At 36.1% G+C, this 18101-nt stretch overlaps 1 protein-coding gene across 6 annotated transcripts in view; it reads right to left on the minus strand.

Annotated features, from left to right (window-relative positions):
* The window catches only part of ASCC1 (activating signal cointegrator 1 complex subunit 1), a 135324-nt gene that overhangs the window by 19824 nt on the left and 97399 nt on the right, over positions 1–18101 (minus strand). The gene's annotated exons all lie outside the window — the stretch shown is intronic.

Raw genomic sequence — 18101 nt, forward strand, 5'->3', positions numbered from 1 at the left:
ACACTTCTTTGTTCTTAATAATAATACTTAAACCAAATCCCCCCCCCCAAGTTGTTATGTGGATTAATGAAATAATGTCTGAAAAGAGCTTTGAGCTCTTCAGAAAAGTATTCCCAGTACAAAGCTTTGCTAAGGACAAATAATATTTGTCATGTAATAAGCTAAAAATGCTTTACCAATCCCAGTTCATTAACAAGGGTTAGAGGTTTATAAAGATGAGAATCAGAGCACAGATTTAGGATTGCTGACAACAGATTATTTATTTATTTATTTAAGGCAATAGGGTTAAGTGACTTGCCCACTCACAGCTAGACAATTATTAAGTGTCTGAATCCAGATTTGAACTCAGTACTCTTGACTCCAGGACCGGTGCTCTATCCACTGTGCCACCTAGCTGTCCCCTGGCAATAGATTTTTTCCTTTTTTAATTTTATTTTGTATTTCCAATTATATGTAGAGATAACTTTCAACATTCATTTTTGTAAAATTTTCTCCCTCCCACCCTTCCTTCCCCCCACCCTTCAGAGAGCAAGTAATTTGATGTAGATTATACATGTACAATCATGTTACACATATTTCCATATTCTATATTTCTACTCTATGAAAGAAGAATCAGAACAGAAAAGGAAAACTACAAGAATCGAAAAGAAAAATAAAACAAAATTTAAAAGGTGAGGATGTTATACTTTGATCATCATTCAAATTCCATGGTTTTTTCCTCTGGATATGGCTGGAATTTTTCACCACAGGTCTTTTAGAGTTGTCTTGATATATTGCTGAGAAGAACTTAGTCCATCATAATTGATCATTGGTACAATATTGCTGTTAAGGTGTACAATGTTCTCCTGATTCTGCTCACTTCACTCAGGAACAGTCCATGTAAGTCTTCGCAGGTTTTTTCTGAAATCTGCCTGCTCATTTTTTCTTATAGAGCAATAATATTCCATTATATTTATACACCACAGCTTGTTCTCATTCCCCAATTGATAGGTATCCCTTCAGCTACCAATTCTTTGTCACCATATAAAAAGCTACTATGAAAACTCCTATATATGTGGGTCTATTCCCTTTGGACACAGTTTCAAATTGTTCTCCAGAAAGGTTGAGTCAATTCACAATTCTCCCATCAGTGCATTAGTGTCTCAGTTTTCCCACATCACCAATATTTAGCATTTCCCTTTGCCAATCTGATAAGGTATGAGGAGGTACTTCAAAGTTCTTTTAATTTTCATTTCTTTAATAGTGACAGTACATTTTTTCATAGAACTATAGATAACTTTACTTTCTTCATCTGAAGCCTGTCCTTTGACCCTTTATCGATTGGGGGATGACTTGTATTCTTTTATATATATGATTCAATTTTCTATACATTTTAGAAATGAATCCTTTATCAGAAATACTAGCTACAGGGGCAGCTAGGTGGTGCTGTAGATAGAGCACTGGTCCTGGAGTCAGGAGTACCTGAGTTGAAATCTGGCCTCAGACACTTAATAATTACCTAGTTGTGTGGCCTTGGGCAAGCCACTTAACTCCACTGCCTTACAAAAACCTAAAAAAAAAAAAAATAGCTATAAAAGTTATTTTCCAGCTTTTTACTTTCCTTCTAATCTTGACTGAATAGGTTTTGTTTGTGCAAAAGCTTTTCAATTTAATGTAATCAAAACTACTCATTTTGCATTTCATAATGTTCTCTATCTCTTGTTTGGTTAAATTCTTCTTCTTCTCCATAAATCTGACAGGTAAATGATTCTGTGCTCTTCTAATTGGCTTATGGTGTCACCTTTTATGTTTAAATCATATATCCATTTTTGACCATATCTTTGTAAAGAGTGTGGCAATAGATTTTGAATCTATTTACAACTTCTAGGTGATGTCCCTTTCTATAAGGTAGGCATAAAAATGTATGGATTTTGTGTCAAATTCAAGAAATGTAAATTTTTACAAAATAACACCAAATAAAGTGTGTATTTTCCACATACACAAGGAATTGCAAAAGATAGAATTACAAAGATTCACCAGTTTCATAGAATGAAATGCTATAGAAATCACCAAACAAAAAATTATTTGAAAATTTTAAATGAAAAATAAAGTACTGTTGCTTCTCAGAAGCATTCTTTATGAAAAGAACCTCCAAGAGGAAGAAATGTATAAAAAACTATAGCACCCACCATAAGATGTGGTCAGTATATAAATACATAGCAAAGTCTGTTAAAAAAAAATTTTATATGGGGTAGCTAGGTGGTGCAGTGGATAGAGCACCGGCCCTAGTGTCAGGAGTACCTGAGTTCAAATACAGCCTCAGACACAATAATTACCTAGCTGTGGCCTTGGGAAAGCCACTTAACCCCATTTGCTTTGCAAAATTCTAAAAAATAAAATTTATAGACTATAAATACATAGCAAAGTCTGTTAAGATCTTTGAGGTTCTTCATGTTATGTTGACAACTTTAATTAATATCATAATTTTAATTAAGTTTTCTTTTTTTTTCTTTTTTAAAAGATGGCTAGATACTCCAACCTTACTAAGTTTCTGCCCAAGGTGGGATCCCACCTACTGTAATACTCAGCTGCCCCTCCTTCTTATAAACAATTTCTCCTGAATACAACCTGCTTTTATATATCTGTTTGAACACAGTCTCCCTAGAGAGTGAGTTCTTTGAGAGCAAGTCTATTTTTTGCCCTTTTTTGTATCTCTTGCACTTAGCACAGGGTCTACCAGGATAATGGCAAAAGTTAGCTGCCTATCTGACTGACTTCTTAGTGCACTCTCAGTGGAGCTGTGAATTGGTCTAAACTATTCTAGAAAGCAATGTGGAACTATTTTCACAAAGTTCATAAACAGTATATGCCCTTTGATCCAGCAATACCATACTCTAAAGAGCTAAGATCTCTGAGGTTCTGTATGTCATATTGGAAATTTTATTCAATATCAGAATTTTTATGAAGCTTTCTTGTCTTTTCCTTTTTCCTAGTGAGTTTTTTCCCAAAGTAGGATTCAACTCAACCTTTTCAACCTTTTTCATACTGCTCATATTTTTTCTGCATATATAATTTTTTTTTTAAGGTTTTTGCGAGGCAAATGGGGTTAAGTGGCTTGCCCAAGGCCACACAGCTAGGTAATTATTAAGCATCTGAGGCCAGATTTGAACCCAGGTACTCCTGACTCCAAGGCCGGTGCTTTATCCACTATGCCACCTAGCCGCCCTGCATATATAATTTCTAAAGAAAACATATCTGATACACAAAGATGATGAAAAGCAAGTGGAAATTCAAACCATAAGGTCAAATAAAGAAGAAGCCAAAGAGAGCAAAGGAAGACAAAAAAGATTTCTTTGTACAAAAATATTTGAATAGTATTTTTCAAAGTAGACAAAAATTAGAAGCTAAAGATCTATCTCCCTATTGAGAAATGTCTGAACAAATCACATAGAGGAATGTAATAGAATGTTATCATAAGAAATAATGAAATGACTTCAGAGGAAACTGCCAAGTCCTCTTGAATTGCAGAACAAGTATGCAAAACTAGAACAATTTTTATACAGTGACATTATATAGAAAAATAACTTTGAAAGACTTTAGAATTTTGATCAATACAATGATAAATTATGAGTCCAGAAGAATAAAGATGAAAAATGCCATTTATCTCTTCCCAGAAGACATGATGAACTTAAAATGCAGAGAACTATTTTTAGGTGTGTCTAACATGGGAATTTACATGTCTACAATGAAAGCTTTATTTTTTCATCTTTCCTTTCTTTTTTCTTTTCTCTTCTTTCCTTGCTCAGTTACTGCTGAAAGAGGGATAAATTATCCTTGCATATAAAAATGAATTATTTTTAAGAAAATACTTGAATTCTAAAAAATAATCCAGCAATAAGAGACTAAGTCATTTTCTGCTATATAAATTGCACTTAAAAATGGGAAAGCAGATTTTCTTACCTCTCTTACCTGGGTCACTCTACATCTTAAATTAAGTAAGTCAGCAAATAATGCTAACTGCCTAAGCTTGAGGAGGCACCCAAGAAGAAATCAGGCAATATAGTCATAGAATAAAAGTATTAAGACTCCTTCAAGTAATCCCAAAGGTTTGCACTTTCAGTTATTTGGCCCATATCTCACTGCTGATGGCAGGATTATCAAGTTTAAGACTTTGCTGCAACTATGCTGGCAAGGCCAAATGACCTATTGCAAAGTAAATTAAAACCACTAAACAAAAACAAGATGCCACATGCTTCTGCTGAGCTCCAAATCGCCTCCTTGCTATGGCTTTCAATTAAAAATGGGAAGTGGGAGGAGGGAGGGGCTAAACTGTCATCAGTGAAGAACATATACAATTCAGGCACACAGTTGGTTTCCACAGCAGCATGTAGAATTAGCATCAAAGCTAGTATGCAGGGAATTTAGTTTGCTGCAAAATCTGTACCACAGAAAGCCCTGCCCCAGGGCAAAAGCATTACAGATTTAGCAGTACAAAATTGTCCCTTGTGGCCTGCTGACTAGCAGAGACATTCTAATACCATTAGTCCATGACCAGCAAATCTAAAGGCACTTGCCATTAAAACCTGGAAAATGACTTTGTCTACAAGCTGATCTTTACAGGAAATTATCATTACATGCCAGTTAATGTGTTATTTCCTTTCTTTTTACTTTACCCTAACTCTGGCATTAAAAAAATGAAGATAAAAACCTAAAGGATATTTTTTGGCTTAAGCATTCAAAAGAAATTACACAGCAGCAGAAATGAATCCCTAAATCATTATGGTGGCAAGGATGATATCTCATCAGGCTAGATCAAGGTCTGTGAGTAAGAGGTTTCAGAAAGGCTGATCATGCCACAGGTGAAGGAACAAACTCCGATAAGGAACAAATGAAATAGTGAGGTACTGATGACAGAACTGCAGATTAGCACAACTATTCTGGAAAGTAATTTGAATTTAGGCAAATAAAGTGACTAGGACACCCATAATCTCTGACCTAGAGATTACACTACTAGGACATCCCAAGGAAATAATGGATAAAAATAAAGATCTTGTATAGCAGAGATACAACATAATATTTACAGGAGCTATTTTATGAGAGCAGAGAATGGAGCAGGGTAGGGGGGAGGGAATTAGATACCTATCAATTGGGAAATAGCTAAATAATTATGGTACTTAAGCATAATATAATATATTATGCTATAAAGAAACAACGTATACCCATAAATATAAAAAGACATGGCATGAACTGATGCAAAGTAGAGTTAAAAAAACAATATATAGGGGCGGCTAGGTGGCATAGTGGATAAAACACCGGCCCTGGAGTCAGGAGTACCTGGGTTCAAATCCGGTCTCAGACACTTAATAATTACCTAGCTGTGTGGCCTTGGGCAAGCCACTTAACCCCATCTGCCTTGCAAAAAAAAAAAACCTAAAAAAAACCCAATATATAAGGCTAAAACAAAGTAAACGGAAACACAAAAAGAAATCAGGAGACTACTGAAAATTAATGCTTCAAAATTATAAAAAATAAGCTTAGCCCCAAAGAACAGATAAAAAAAAGGTACTAGTCCTCCTCACTGCTTTGCTGAGGTGGTACCTACAGGAGTTGAATATTGCATATATTGTCAGATTTTTGATCAGCTTAAATGACTTTTTTTTCTTTTAAAAATTGACTTTTTGTTTTATGGGATAGCCTCATGTTAAGGAGGAAATTGAGGTAGTATTAAAACAAAGTAAATCAATAAATTTATTTTTAAATTTTTTTTAAAGAATATCCCTCCATATTCTCCCACATGAGAGCAGAATCAAGAACATACTAGAAAAGCAAGCTAAAGCCCAGTAAAAAAAAAAAAGAAACTCCCTGTAGTGCTAAACATAGGTACATGATATATTCTCAGAATGACCTGCTTAGCTCTCTAAGAAATAAGTGATATTTGAATTAAGCCTTAGCAAAGAAAGGGAAAAGTTGCTACACACTACTTGCCTTGGATCTAGAAACAAATCATTAATTCTGACATATATAGTTAAGGCAAAGTTGGTCTCTAATATGTGAATCTTTTAAAACCCTCAATACAAGTGTATAAAATAAATGTATTTATTTGCAGAAATTTTATAGTCTATCTTTCATTTCTCAGGTAATCTGAAGCTTCATCATCTATACAAGAGTTGACAGACAAACTTTAAAATGTTTTAGTGGTGTCTTTTGTTTTTACATCATAGTCACTTCCAAATATGCTATTCCTACAATTAAGGCCTTATAACAAAGAAAGTTAAGCAAAATCAACAAAGTGGCTTCATTTGATAAATGTATGCAATATTTCTCATATATACTCCTCCACCTCTGAGAGATATGATGTGAATTTCAGCCTTTTAAAAAACACTGATTCGGTGAAGTGAGCAGAAACAGAACATTGTACACAGTAATAGCAATACTGTTCTAAGCTATACAATGATCTAAGACAATCCAAGGACCCATGATGAAAAATGATATCTGCCTCCAGAGAAATAACTAATTATTGTAAGAATACAGACCAAAACATACTATTTTTCTTTTTCTTTCTTTTTTGACTCTTCTTGCACTTAATGACTAATATGGAAATATTTTACATGATTATTCATGTATAACCTATACTAACTAGAGTGCTAGTGTTTCAGAGAGGAGGAGGAGAGGGAGGGATAAAATTCAAATCTCAAAACTTTCTTATTTTTACATGAAACTGGAGAAAAAATTATTTTTTAAAGATTCTGTTTATTTTTCCAACTACATGCAACAGTAGTATATGTATTAATATTACTATTGCTGCATTGTCTTTTACTTCCTACTTATGAATGAGTTTACTTACTGATTATGTACTGTGAATATGCAAGTACTGTTGCAAAGCATACATGTATTATTTAGTATAACTAATTTAGGAAAAAAGATTAATATAATAATAAATAAGCACTTATAGCAAAGCACTTTACAAATATCTGTTTATCTTCACAATGACTCTAAGAGGAAGGTGCTCTCACTATCCTTATTTTATTGAGGAGGAAACTGAGGCAGAGAAGTTAAGTGATTTTTCCCAGGGTTACTCAGCTAGTAAAAGTCTCAGATCACATTTGAACTCAGATCTTCCTGATTCTGGGACAAATGCTCTATCCACTCCTATCACCAAGCTGTTCGTCCTTATCTACCTAAGAATATCACACTGATCAGTTCAAATTGGTCTCATTTGGTCTAATCTCTGCAAAACAAACTGTCTCAGTTTCCACAAAGTCTTGAAACTACACGTCAGTAACATTTGCATAATTTTTGGTGGTCTGTTTTTTGAAAATCTACTGACCTGAAATAAGCAGGCTGTAACCTATTATACTGAGACATAATTGAATTCATTCCATTTGCAATACAAGTCAACAAATAATGTGCTAAGATCAAAGTTTCACAGAATACAACCAGCTACTCTGTCTTACAGATAGGTTTTAAGATCAAAATATATTCCTCCAAATAAATAACCTAATACCATACACATATAACAAATCTGTCCTATTCTAACTAAAGAATAGATGGGATTTAATAAGGTGGGATTAAAATAAAGAACCTGTCAATCTCTATATTTTCCTCTTCTCTTATTTATGTTTTGAGGGGACATACTATAGCAGCCCCTTATCTATTCCTGTTCCCACTAAGTTTTGGACCCTCCCAACATATCCATGACCTGGGAGGACAAAAAGAACATTTGGAAACACTCCAGTTCCATTGCAGAGCTGAATAGCCACAAGGAACATGGAACCACAAGGAGGAAAGAAGAGGCATCTGCTGGGGAAGGAAGGAAGGAGTTGAAAGCACAAAGAGACAAATACTGAGATATATGCCTCTGAGCTAGCTGTCAGACACTGATCCAAATAAGCAGGATCCCCAAAAAGGTGTCAGTTTATATCAAAAAAGCAAGTTCCCTGAGGTTTTGCTTTGTTTTCTGTGTCTCACTAGCCAAAAGCCAAGCCTGGAGGGGCTGGCATCAGTGTTTTAAGACTTAGTCTACTAGTTAAAATGACACCTTAAATAAATACCTTTAAGGGAAGAGTTCTGTTGAAATACTTTAAAACCAAAAGCAAGCTTCCTCTTCTCAAACAGATACTAGAAAGAGTCACCAAGCGCAGATCCTATTTGTTTTGAATACTCTAACAGGTGGTATGTTATTTCTGCTATGTGTAAAATATGAACAGCTTCTAAAATATTTCCTGAACCCTTCCAGTTTTTTGCTATGTGGGCTTTTGCCACCCCTTTTTAACCTGTAATATAAATAACTCCATATTTTTAAACCAGTGCAGCACTGTCATAAGGGTTATGGTACAGTCATAAAAGTAGTGGTATAGAAGGTTTTAATTGATTCTTGAAATTTTGAACTTTAAAACATCAACAAATATGAATACTTTCATATACAAAAACAGAAAAAGAGAACTAATATGAATCTCTATTACCTACAGTTTTTTTAAAGAACAGTTTAAATTTAACACAGTTGTACAAATGAAGCCTTGCTTATCTGCCTCTCCTAAATTTCCTTCCCATCTTCAGGGATTTTTCTAATGGTTTCTTTTTCCCCAGTATTAGTTTCAATAATCCTTGTCACACCATGCCCCACAAAGATCTCCCTTGTAGTCAAATTGTACACAAATTGGTCATGTATAAAAATCTATGTCTTGGAGAGGCTAGGTGGCGCAGTGGATAAAGCACCAGCCCTAGAGTCAGGAGGACCTGGGTTCAAATCCTGTCTCAAACACTTAATAATTACCTAGCTGTGTGGCCTTGGGCAAGCCATTTAACCCCATTTGCCTTGCAAAAACCTAAAAAAAAAATCTATGTCTTATTCTGCACTTCTGATCCATTAGCTGCCAAGAAGTGGGAAGCATGGCTTATCATCAGCCTTCAGAGTTGTGATTGGTTAATGCATTCCTGGGCTCGAGTGGCCCAGGAAATAAAGTGCCAGGCCTGAAATCAGGAAGACCTCTGAGGACAGCTCTGTTCTCTAACACCTACTAGCTGAATCTCTGAGGTACTACCTCCCCCGCTCATACTAGCCAATATGACCAGAATGGAAAATGTTCAATGTTGAAGGAGATGTGGGAAATCTGAGACACTAATGTATTACTGGTAGAACTGTGAACTGAACCAATGTTACTCATTCCATTAGTATAATAATCAGGGACAATTTCAGGGGATTTGGGATAGAGAATACTATTTGTATCTAGGGAAAGGAACTGAGGAGTTTAAATGAAAATCAAAGTATTATCTTCAATTTTTAAAAGTTGTCTTATGAATTATGTCATTTTGCTTTCCTAATGTTTTCTTCCTTCTGGATCTGATTCTTCTCTCACAACACATTCAATTCTGATCTATGTTTACCATGGTTGTAGCAGCCCCAGTGCCTTACTTTTGTGAAGGAATAAACCTACAATAAATTTTAGTAGAAAATGAAATTCAATTATCAATGAAGGATTTTTGAGTATAAGCTCTACATAAACTCACTTTGTTGTTCTCCTTTCTTGAGAGGCATAATCCTATGCAAAAAAACTCCAATGGGGGCAGCTAGATGGTGCAATGGATAGTGCACAGGCCCTGGAGTCAGGAGGACCTGAGTTCAAATCCAGCCTCAGACACTTAATAATTACCTAGCTGTGTGGCCTTGGGCAAGCCACTTGACCCCATTTGCCTTGCAAAAACCAAAAAAAAAAAAATTTCAATAATATAAGTACTAGAAAAGCACAAAGAAATTAGGAATTTGGTCCAATAATAATCATTTGTTTATGTAAAAGTTAATACTGTATGAAGCTCTTTCTTCAAACAGCCCTCTGAAAGAATCTTTTTTTTTTTTGCAAGGCAATGGTCACAAAGCTAGGTAATTATTAAGTGTCTGAGGTCGGATTTGAACTCAGGTCCCCTGACTCCAGGGCCCGTGCTCTATCCACAGCACCACCTAGCTGCCCCTGAAAGAATCTTAAATGCCAAGTTGAAGGAAATGTTTTAGGAAGATTAATCTGATAACATTGTAAAGCATAAATTGAATCAGAGATCAACAAAGAAGATCACTTAAGAGGTAATTAAGCCAGGTGTCTGGGTGACTGGGCCCATTTGTAGGTAATGGCAGTGGAAATGCTAGGGATCTCACAGATGCAAGGGATATATGAGGAAGAATGGATTTGGTGGCCAAAGGCAGGGCAAAAGGATAAGAAACAATGAAAGATGATTCAGATTGACAGGAAAGCCATAGCTGTGGCACTAGTGACCTAGAAAAGCAGAGATGGAGATGGAGATTCAAGAAGCGCTGACAGAACAAAAGGGATCTTAACAAGTGCCTAATTCAGCATCATCAGGAATTATTCACAATGAGGTAGGAGACTTGAGACAGACAGATCCACCAGCAGGCTCTTACAATAACAAAGGTAAGAAGTGATGAGGGCCTGCACTAGAGTGGTAGCAGTGCCAGAAGAGAAAGGGGGTAAATTTGAGAGATGCTGCAAAGATAAGATCAACAGGTAAGAAACTGGATATAAGGGGAGGACTGGGGGCGGGGGAGAGATAGTGAGAAGTCAAAGATGAATTATAGTTAAAACTTCATGTTTTGTGATGAGTGAAAAAAAAGATGACAAAGAAAACAAAAGTTTGTGCTTCCAAGCATTTTCAATTTCTTAAGTAATGCAAGCCTATTGCCAACAAATCAGGTCCAGGCAGGCCCCTTCATCAGTATAAGGTTAGATCCTAAACATAGGATGAGGACAGACTTTTTAATACATTAAAAAAAATTCATCAAATAAGGCCAACTGATTAAAAGGAAACAACTAACCAGGATACAGCATGAGATAACTGGATTTTTAATTAGGAGGGAAAAATTAGGGACTTTCCAAGCTGGAAGGAGGAAAACGAACAGGTACAATTCACTGAAATCAGAAAAAGAGGCGTCTCCCTTCTACCCTATGAACAATCAAAGGAACAAGGAAACAACTTATTGATCAGTATGGGGTCAGTCTTCAGTTAAGACAGTCAGGTTGCCTGAGATATACAATGGTGAGAAAACTCCTAAATTCAACTAATACAATAAAGTTTTCTCCCAGTCCCCAAAACTGAATAAAGTTTTCTTACAAGACAAAATTTGGACTAAATTCAAAATTGAATAGAAAGGGAACTGAGCTAATTCCAGAACAGAGTAACAAGGTAATCAGTGTAGTTTACCCAATTCCCACAATTAACCTTTTGTTCTAATTTCCCTCAATTCCCTCAATTTCCCCCTTTTGATTCATGGGGGAATGGACAGCCCATTACCTCCATGGATCACATATCTATAACTCAAATCCACAAAGTTTTTTATATATTCACAATCAGAATTACATAAGTCAGGTGACAGATCAAACTACCTAGAGGAGTCAATTTTGAGAAGGGAGATTTATATGTCATCAAGGAAACCAAGAAAACTTATTACACATAAACATAAACCCCATGAAACAAAAGGGCAAAGCAATACAATAATCCTCAATTTTAACTAACATCAAGTCTCTTTGTATTCTAATAACCTACTCCCAATGTCAGTTTAATCAGCACATTTTTAGTTCCAGATGTCTCATGTAGTTATCTGATCCCTAGAGATCTTCTTTGGACATTATGGAATAAGCTTAATTTTCAGAGCAATTCTAAGAGGGTTCTGCTTATCTGGCTCCAAAGTACTTGAAGAGGTTCCTAAATAATTCTGCTAGCAAAAGCACTTAATTCAATTCAGTACTATTTCTTAAATTTTGTTCTCTAATCTTGAAACTTTAGAGCATTTCAGTTTTTGTATATAATTGGCTGTTTTTATCTTTACCTAAACCCTATACTTGATAAAAAAATCATAAAAAAATTTTCTTAATGCTTAAATTGTAAAATGAACTCTTCTTTTAAAATTATCAGACACTAAAATGAGGAAATAATTTCACTTTCTTTACAATTATCAATACAATTTTGTAGTAACATCTTTAATCCAAGTTTGAGAATTTATTATTGAAAAATGCTCAAAATCTGAACTTCCATGCTTGATACATTTTGAAGCCAATCGTATACATATGAACACAGTTCCTAGAGAAACCAGTCTGATTCTGTTGCTTTCTCAAAATTTACTATTCCGTTTAATTAGAAAAGTTTTATATCGCATCTCTGGCTTATTAATTTCCCTTTAGAAGGGTATCAAGCCTATATTATAATTTGATCACAAATATAGATTAAAATTATAAGATTTCTTTATATATACACTTTATTATAATAACTCAGAGAAATGTTCCAATGTCAATCTATTAAATGGTACTATACTTGCTAAAATTCTACTGTTCACCTGCCATGATTATAGAAATTCGCAAGAAAAGAAGAAGGAGGAACATAGTTATAACAGTGTCAAGATTCATTTCCTTAAGGGCACAAACTAATCTAACACACACTGAAACAAGGGAAAACTTCCTTAGCTCTGTTTGATTCCTGGCATGAGTCATAACTGACAGCCAAACATATAGTCAGAGGGTATCAAAAGTCAGGCTCATTACTAACTAGGTGAGGAAATTTCTGTTCAGAAAGGAAATATTACAAGGGGAAAGAGGTTCTTAGGTCATGTCAAAATCATTCCATCAACTTTTCTCCAGGGAAAGATATACCTGTTATAATTCCCTCACCCACCATTAGAAAGTAATCTCTTTGAACGAATGACTGTCTCCAATATTTTCTCTCCTTCCTCCGAGTTTAGAACAGTCCTCTGAATATAGTAAGCACTTAATAAATGCTTTTTTTCACTCATTTATGGTGTTTCTGCCACTTCTGATTAATGGAGAGAAATAAATACATATTAGAAACATACACATATGTATAAATATTTGGGACAAAAGATCAAACTATATATAATGTTATATGTATATATGATATATATTATACCTATTTTTATCATCCCTATTTTGCACATGATGAAACAGAAGCAAGCAGAATTTAAGTGATTTGTCCAGGGTCATACAGCCAGTAAGTATCTAACAATAGATACAAATATCAGATCTTCCTGACTCAAGACCCAGCATTCTATCCACTGTGTCACTGAGCTATATTTTAAGTTGAATTATTAAATTACTAAAAAGATTTAATTATTTATATATGCAGCTATATGCATATAGATGTAGCTATATATGTGTGTGATCTTGATGCTTTGTCCCAAATAAAGCACTCTGCATTCAACAACAAAAATAAGTGAAGACACTTATATTCTATTATGCAGAGTCAAGCTGAACACATAATAGGTACAACATAATGTGGGGAAGTATTAGCCACAACAGAGTCAGTAAAATCCCTTATAAGAAGAAACACTTGTTTGGAGGTTTGAAAGGAAAAAGGGAAACCAAGAAATACAGATGAGGAAGAAATAAATTCTAGGCATGAAGGAAAACCTGTGCAAAGACAGAGAGATGGTAGCAGGTGCGGTATGCATAAGATACAGCTGGACTGTCTGAACTAGAAAATACATTAATAAATGAATGAAAAAGTATTTATTAATTATTGACTGTGCCAAGCACTGCTCTAAACACAGGGAATACAATAGAAAATCAAGACAAGCTATGCTCTCATCCTCATAAAGGAAGGCTCAGTTGCAGGACAGAGAGGGAGACCTAGTCCCCATGGCCCAGGGGAAGAAAGGACTGCAGGCCTCTGAATTCAAAAGGATACAGGAAATTAATTAATGTTCAGTAAGACTAGAAGGGCAGACTGAAGTCAAGATGTTTGTATTTGATCTTGGAGTTTATTAAGCAAGTTCATTAAGCCATGGCCATATCTGTGCTTTAGGAAAGGAGCTTTGGCAGTTAGGAGTCTAAAAAAGACACAAAGAGAGAAGTTCAGAAGAGCCTAAATAACCTAGGTAAATGAATTGGGTTCTAACATCACTAGACCATTTTATAATTTGAAGTTGAAATCAGGTATCATGCCATCCTTCTATTCAACCTATTGATTATTGTTTGTTCTTTGTTCTCAAAAATAACCAAGACATCAGGAAGGTGATGCCATGACTGGCAAGTGAATTGTATTTTGGTGATGGGGTTGTAAAGTCACCAGCCTCACTCTCTTTCCTCTGGCATCATCTGGGTACAGTAAAATATAGATCAGGAGATGATTAATAGCACTAAACTGAAATACTAATTCTATCACCCTCTGGATCATTTAATACAGTCCCTATACTCACTGCAATTAAAATTATTTTTTTTCCAGGAGTTAACCATTAGTAATGACTCTATTCTGCCACCAACTTGGTGCAAGTTCACATCACCTCACACCTGGATTATTGCAATGGTCTGGCATTGATCTCTCTACCTCAAGGTTCTCTCCACACTGATCCCTTTTCCCACTCAGCTATCAAAGTGATCTTCCTAAAACTAAGTCCAACCATATTGAATCCCAATTATACAAGCTCCCAGGAGCAGATCCTAAATCCTCTGCTTACATTGAAAGCCCTTCAAACCTGACCCTTTCCTACCTTTCCAGTCTTCTTACACCTTACCCCCCTCCCCCACAGTCCAAGATGCAGTAACACTAGGACAAGACATTCCATCTGCTACTCCAAAGGTTTTCATTCCTAAGTGGACCCCTTCTCCTAGCTCTTTCTCCACAATCTCACCTCCCAACTTCCCCAGTTTCAAGTCACAGTCTGTCTCCCCTTCTGAAAGAAGCCTTTCCTAAATAGAACAACTAATCTATAAATATGATTAACAGAAATGTGTATGTATAATATTCTTCTGACTGTTCACCGTTGAGGGGAGGGGGATGAAAGTAAATTATGTAACTTAAAATTATGCATATGCATATGAATGAATGTTGAAAAACTTTCATAACATATAACTGGAAAAATAAAATAAAATATCAATTGAAAATTCCTAACTCTCCTCATCTTGGTGCCTTTACTCTGAGATACCACTCTTATCATCCAGTCTATATCTTGTTTGTACACAATTGTTGCATATCGTCTCCTCAATCAACTGCAAACTTTTCTTTGGCTTCTCTTTGCATCCTCTTCACTCAACACAGCATGTGGTACATAGGAGGTACTCAGTGATACCAGACTGGCTTTTCTCCTGCCTGGAGCTGTGACTTCATTATAAGTTGATGATGTTGCCTTATAGAAATGGGTGCCTGTCACCTCTCCTTTTTTTCTATTCAAAGACTCAATGATCTGAGCAGCCACTGATGTCTCCTTCTTAAGATGCTAATTTTGAATTTTGAATTCCAATTTTGTATTTATTTGGGGAATGCAAAGAATGATCTTTTTACTTTCTATTTCTCCTTTTTTTTAACCCTGATTTCTTGTTCAACCAACTAGTTACCAGACACAGGGTCCAAAGGCAGCTCATAAAAGCAGCTGGGACCACTTCCTCCAGAGGTATCCTCCAGAAATATAGACAAAAACAGAGCTATGATCCTTCTTCCTATGTGCCATTCCCTAACACTGGTTTTTCAAGAAACATCACTCTATTTAGTAAGGATAGGACAAGACAGGATGACACTGGCATAGTAATGGGCACTGAGCTGCTTCTATTTTATGCCTCAGTAACTATCAATAAGATGAATTCTTCTCACTTCAAACCTAGACCTGCCCAGGCCTCCCCTGATGACTTCTTCCCTCTGAGTGGGGAGTTCTTCCCTACACCCTCTACTTCAGGAAGCCCCAGGTCAGCCACGACTCTCTGCACTAGATCCCTACCTTGCCACCATGGACATGGCACTGCCTCTTCTCCATTTCCCAGATTTCTCCAGGCCCCCCCTGACCTTTCAGTTCCCTTGTATGTTCTATCTTCCACACTGGAATTTAAACTCCTGGGGAGCAAGTTCATTCTGTTTGTGTTTGTAGTTCCATATCTTCCCACAGTACCAGTACATAATAGCATTTAATACATGCTTTATCTTTTAATCTATGTTTCCTTTTCCTACAAGCTTGTCTCCCCTCACCCACCCACTTGATCTTTGGCTTATGGAGCTATTCATCTGCTTTGTACAGATGCTTTGGCTTAGTGATTAATACAATTTGTCTTTTTCAGTTCCTCTGCTAGTAATATTAAGTGGTCTCTGTTTTCTTTCAGAAAAGAATACTTACCTAGCATCACAATATGGCTTTGCTGGTTTCCTGAATGCTCCCTTTATTTCAAAGTCTATCTATTTGAATGATCCCTCACACTACAGCTAAGGATGATCCCCCAATGTGTTTACTGAATATAATAGTTTCACAGACTTTTGTTTCATCTCTTCTAGAGGCAACCGATGGTGACTATAATTGCTCTTTTTTGTTCTTACTGAAAATTTCTCTTGCCCATCAATATATTTAAAATATTGTCTTCACATAGGTGAAATCTTTGATAAGAGAATGCTCCAATTCCCTAGACTTTCATATGACCTCTTCCTGTGAAAGATCAGGCCACATTAGAAACAAGGAAAAGCACATTCTATAATTTATGTATGGTATAGTAGTCAAACAGAAAGTAGGACGCTCAGTTAACCAAAATTTTGGACTCTTGTTGTCCTCAACATGTGGGGTGATAGAATATCTACTTAGAGAAAGGGAATCTCAAGCTCACATTCCAGTTGGCTCCCTTCCAAATACAGGAAACACCTTATGTAGGCAGCATAGTGTAAAAGGATTAATGGATATATATTGCCTGCTCTTCCATCCCCAATATAGCACTCTGCATTAATTAACTTCATTTTATTCACTGAGAAACAAAAGAAAAGCAAGAATTTAGAGTCAATAGACCTGCTTTCCATTTAATTCAACAAACATCTACTTAGTGTCAGTCCTGTGCCTAATGCTAGGAATACAAAGACAAAAATGAAATTGTAACATGTGATAACTAAAAACTGGGGGAAAGGTAGAATTAGAAAAGGTTTCATGGAATACTTTTACTAAGCCTTATAAGGAAGGTGATTCTGAATGTCAAAGGGGACATTCTAGGCCTTAGTGATCTGAAAATTAAAATCTGAAATTAAAGAGATGGGAAACAGACTGCCAAATTCAGGGACAACTAGTATGTGAGTTTAGTTGGAATGCAGAGTGCATGAAAAAGAGTAACATGAAATAAGTCAGTATTAAGTGTCTACTATGTGGCAGGCACTCTGCTTTAAATGTTAAGCTAAGGAGTTGACACTTTGTCCTAAGAGGCAACATCAAGGAGCCAACGATGACCCTCCTCCACATTCTGCCAACTAAATGGCTACGGCACCTTGAGAAAGTTATTTACCTGCTCTAGATTCAGATTCTTGGGACCTTGGAAGCAAAACTACTGATAAAGAACACTTTTACCAAGACTAAAAAGAGCTGAAACATGTAACTGCACATTACCTACCATTTCCCTAAGGTTTTCTCCCCTCCCTTCCCACACAGAGTAGTCAGGCCATTTTTCCACCTGACTAGCAGCACCTTTTGGATCTCAACTCTGAGTCCAACAAGACAACTGAGCTGTCTTGAAATAATTCCTATGTTACTTCCCCACTTTTGTCTTCCTCAATAAAAAGAAAACTAATGGATGATGATGATATTGTTTGAAGGCGAAGAGAGGAGATGTAGAAGAACCTTCCAAGCATATTTACAACTGTGATCCAGGCAAATCAGTAGCGTTTACTACTATGAACAATGCTAATTAGCAGCCTGACATTCAAGTACAAAGATACCATGGCTATGCAAAAAAGGAAACTTCTCGTTACTGTGTAAGGCACAAGACCAGAGGAAAGGAAGGATCCCACCTAACCCTAAGATGTAACCATCAGAACATGTATGTGGGTGAACAGCCAGGCTGCGTTCTGTGGTGCAACTGCCCAGCACTGTCAATGGAGTCAGTCCGCAGATAGCAGAGGAAGAAACAAACTGTTAGGGAATGGTCTGGAGGAGGAGGAAGAGAAGACATTTCTAGTACTGCAGTCGGCCTTGACATTATTCTTCATAATCTCTATCTTTCCTCCAAATACTAATTGACCTCTGGCATTCAAGAGCAAAAGTAAGAAGATTTAAAAACATGATGGATTCCAAAAAGTAGTGGAATGGAAAATGAAAAATTTCTTGTGCTCATATTGACTTATGTTTCTATTTTCCAGGATACAATGGCATGAAAACA

This window comes from Macrotis lagotis, chromosome 4 (assembly GCF_037893015.1).
Source record: "Macrotis lagotis isolate mMagLag1 chromosome 4, bilby.v1.9.chrom.fasta, whole genome shotgun sequence".
Taxonomy (NCBI): Eukaryota; Metazoa; Chordata; class Mammalia; order Peramelemorphia; family Peramelidae; genus Macrotis; species Macrotis lagotis.